The sequence below is a fragment of the Pteropus medius genome, unplaced genomic scaffold (genome assembly GCF_902729225.1).
Source record: "Pteropus medius unplaced genomic scaffold, Ma_sr-lr_union100, whole genome shotgun sequence".
Classification (NCBI taxonomy): domain Eukaryota; kingdom Metazoa; phylum Chordata; class Mammalia; order Chiroptera; family Pteropodidae; genus Pteropus; species Pteropus medius.
Window position 1 is genome coordinate 1,677,494 of NW_024350923.1, and position 3,842 is coordinate 1,681,335.

Genomic DNA, 3,842 nt, shown 5'->3' on the forward strand with positions numbered 1-3,842 from the left:
CACACATGCACACACTCATGCATGCACACACTCACTCATGCACGCACACATGCGCACGCACATGCGTGCACACGCTTGCAGTTATGCATGTGCGCATGCACACACGCACACCTGCATGCATGCACGCACTCGCACACAAGCATGCATGCATGCATGCACACATGTGCGCACACATCCATGTGCACATGCACACAGTCATACATGCACACACTCACATGCATGCATGCACTCACACATGTACGCACACATGCACGCACACTTGCATGCGCATTGCTTGCACTCTTGCATACACATGTGTGCACACATGCATGCATGCACACACTCACACACATGCATGTGTGTGCTCTCACATGCATGCACACACTCACACACTCATGCGCACGTGTGCATGCGCACACTCTCATGCACACTCATGCACATGCATGCATGCACACACAGCATGCACACATGCACACGCACACATGCACATACACGCGCGCACACATGTGCTGGCTCCCTGCCAGCCCCGCTCCACGGCCCCTCCATTCATCACAGGCATTTTCTCCAGCAGAGCTGCTGACCTAGAAGATACCACTTTTCCCTCCCTCCCAGCAGCTCCCGAGCCCGCCTCCTCCCCGGCCCTCACCTTCCCGAAGGCTGCATTAGCTTCCCTCTCTTAGCCTAAGATCTAAGGCACTTTATGTCCTTGGGATTTCCTTTGATGGGTGGGGAAACTGAGGCCCCAGAGAGGGCAGGGATTCCCCATGGAGCTCCCAGTCCTTGTCTAAGGCCCAGCGCACGTGGGCTCCCGGACCCCCATGCCCCAGAGCAAGGGCGCATGCCCTGTCTCCCTGCCCGGCCTCCCTGCCCTCCCCCACCCCTAGCCGTAAACCGTCCCTCGCACTGGGGAACAGGTGGAGGGAGTAAGTGGCCTTGGCAGCATGGGCATGAGACAGGCCCTAGTATAACTGGTTTGGGCTCGGCCTGGAGCTCTGGGCTGGGAGGCCTGACCTGGGCCCTGACTCACTTAGCGGGTGGCGGGGGGCGACTCTGTGACTCACGGCCACCAGCCCAGCACCTCAGAGCCTGGAGACACCTCTATCACACTCTGCCCCCCAAGAGAGCCGTGTGTCTAGGGGTGGACTGTGCTAGCCGGTCAAAGGCACACACCCCTGGGGCTTGAGCCAGATGTCAGGAGGGCCCAGCCAGAGGCAGACAGGGCGGGGCTGCAGATGAGCAGATCTTGGCTCAGAGCAGGCAGGGCACCCCCGTCAGGGCTGGCGGACTCCTTCGGCTCTGGGATGGATGTCGAGGCCAGGCCAGGGCCAGCCCGGCGTGGTTCTTGCGAGTCGTGGCAACAGTTGGACCCGCCACCTAGGCTCCACGGGTTCTGTCCCCTGGCAGTGGTTGGAATTTGGACAGATGCCCACAAGGCGGCCACTTGTATGGGCCTGGGAGAATTGAGCGCTTGGCTGGGGGAGCATCCAGCCACAGACCACCTGGAGGTCAGGCGAAGCTGAGCGTCAGTGCCAGCTGCTGGCCCCTGAACACTAACGGGCTGGTGCATGGCCCGGCTCTGAGCCCAGCACAAGCTGCGCCCATGGGTCCTCGGTGCCTCGGCTGGCACCCACTGCGCTTTGGGTCAGGAGGCCGGCAACACAGGCCTTGGTCTGGGCAACAGCATGGGGAACCCTTGTCCTACTGAGAGATGGCTTCCCCCCGGTGACACAGCAGCTTTCTCTGTGGGTTAATGAGTAGGCACCGAGGCTGCCCTGAGCGGCTCTGGGGCAGGAGACAGGAGTGACTCACCAGTCAGTCGGGGAGATGCTCAGACGCTGCACACACAGCCTGGGTGTTCCAGGCGCTAGGAGGCACCAGACAGGGCGCGAAGGGCCAGAACTCATGGGGCTGGCACCTCAGCGGAGACCTGAGTGAGAAGTCAGCCGTTGAAGGAGGGGCAGGCTCAGGCTCGGGCAGTGTGCCAGGCACAGGGCCTGAGCAGGACGCGGCTCGGCTTGCTCAGAGGCCTGTGTCGTCAGGAGTGGAGTGCTCAGGTGCTTCAGGGACACAGAGGGCTGCAAAAGGTGAGACCGGACATGGCTTTAGGGCCGTTTTTTGGGACCCGGAAGCCAGAGGGAGGCCCCATGAGAATCCCACGCCAGCGGGTAGGGTTCCAGTCCCTGGTCCCAGCCAAGTGTTCTGGGGTGTGGGTCGGGTGGGGCAGGGTGACTTCTCTGCCCTGTGCCCCAGGTTAGATGTCCTGTGACACTCTAGGACCCCTCGTCCTGACATCGTGTGAAGCTGGGTCCCAGCCAACTCCAGCCTGTCCCCCAGGTTGGACAAGAGAGGGCTGCATAGCCTTCGGCCAGGCCAGGGGACCTTGGCAACATAGTGTCACCTCTCAGAGCCTTGGAACAGGTGGAGGGGGCAGCTCCACCCCCATCAGTCGTGGTTACCTTGGCACTGGATGGGGCCAGGCAGAGAGGACACAGAGACCGCATGGGGTGGACAGATGGCCAGGCCCTGCCCTTCCGACAGGGTCACGTGGGCCGACTGCGGCCGCTGTGGTTTGTCCAGCGCTGGCCACCAGCCCTGAGGAACCGTGGCCCGTGGGCTGGGCTCCAGGACAGTGAGCAGGCCCCAGGGACTGGTGCAGCTTTAGAGGTGGGGACAGAGTGTCCTGGGAGGGTGGCACCTGTGAGTTCAGCCCTCGTTCGTATCTGAAGAAAGGAGGTCACCCATCCAGGTAGCCACAGAGAAGGGCAGGACGGGACTCGGCCGCCCTTTCCCGGCGTCCGTGAGTTTGTCCGTCCAGCCTCCTGTCCATCCAGGAGTGTGGACAAGGACATTCAGTGGTGTCTGCTCTCGTGGCCGTCGCTCGTTTGTAAATCCAGTGAGCCCCGGAGCCTTCTGCCCTTGGCCCCCCACAGAGGGACCTGACTCTGGGTGCGCGTTGAAGAGAAGGCCCCAGGCATGGCCACCCATGCGTGGGCTCGCAGCTGGAGGACGCTCCAGCCACAAAGACCCTCCACGCAGGGCCCAGGCCCGAGGCCGCCTCTCCCTTCCCCCTTCTGCCCTCTGGCACTGTGTCCTGGGGGAGTTACAGACAGCTCCGAGTGCAGAGGACAATGCCTACCCTCTCCCGGCGCCCCGCAGGGTCCCTGTGCTGCTTCAGTTCACCGGCCGCCATGCGGGGGACAGGCGGGATCCCAGGAGAAGTGGCCTGGCTCCCTGCCACCCGCCCCTCACTTGCCACCAGCCTCCCAACATAGCCATCTAAATGGCTGCCTCTGACCCTCCATGTTTCCGGAGCAACTGCAGAGAAAGCAGGGTCTGTCCTCTGGCCCTGAGCGGTGACGTGGGGACCTCTGAGGCCAGACTCATGAAGAAAGAGCCCTTCTCCCTGGGGCCAGCCGCCTGATGGGTCCCTGCTCACGTCATGGACCGGTTCCTGCCGGCCAGAGGCGGGGCTGCGGGGCCCGCGCCCTCTCTCACCCGTCTGTTTGGGCCCCCCGAGGTCAGAAAGCCGGAGTAAGCAGCCTCCTGGGCAGTGGGCGTTGGGGGAAGCGGGGCGGAGACCGGCCCATGGGAGACAGGCAGGTCAGCGGCACACGTGGGCGGACAGCGCCAGCTCCACACGGACCCGCTGTGTGAGCCGGGGCAGGTCCCAGCCCAGGAAACGAGGGGCGGTGGAGGCTCCGGTCCCCGCCGGCCTCCCTGGTTCGACCTTTCCATGAGGTTCGCCAGGGGGCTTGGATGTGCGTGCGTGTGTATACGGTGTGTGTGTGCATGTGGGTGTGCGTGTGAGTGGGTGTGCACAGGCGTGCATATGTGTGGGTGTGCGTGTGCAGGCAGGTGGTGTG

The 3,842-nt window shown here is 63.2% G+C and overlaps 1 protein-coding gene and 1 long non-coding RNA gene across 7 annotated transcripts in view; one reads left to right on the forward strand and one right to left on the reverse strand.

Annotated features, from left to right (window-relative positions):
- Nucleotides 1-1,947, reverse strand: part of LOC120584696 (uncharacterized) — a 5,274-nt gene extending 3,327 nt beyond the window's left edge. The window contains exon 1 of the long non-coding RNA XR_005648095.1: nt 1,789-1,947. This is a non-coding gene — a long non-coding RNA (uncharacterized LOC120584696). The remainder of the gene's footprint in view (nt 1-1,788) is intronic.
- SLC67A1 (solute carrier family 67 member 1) overlaps nt 1-3,842 on the forward strand; it is a 24,522-nt gene that overhangs the window by 10,653 nt on the left and 10,027 nt on the right. The gene's annotated exons all lie outside the window — the stretch shown is intronic.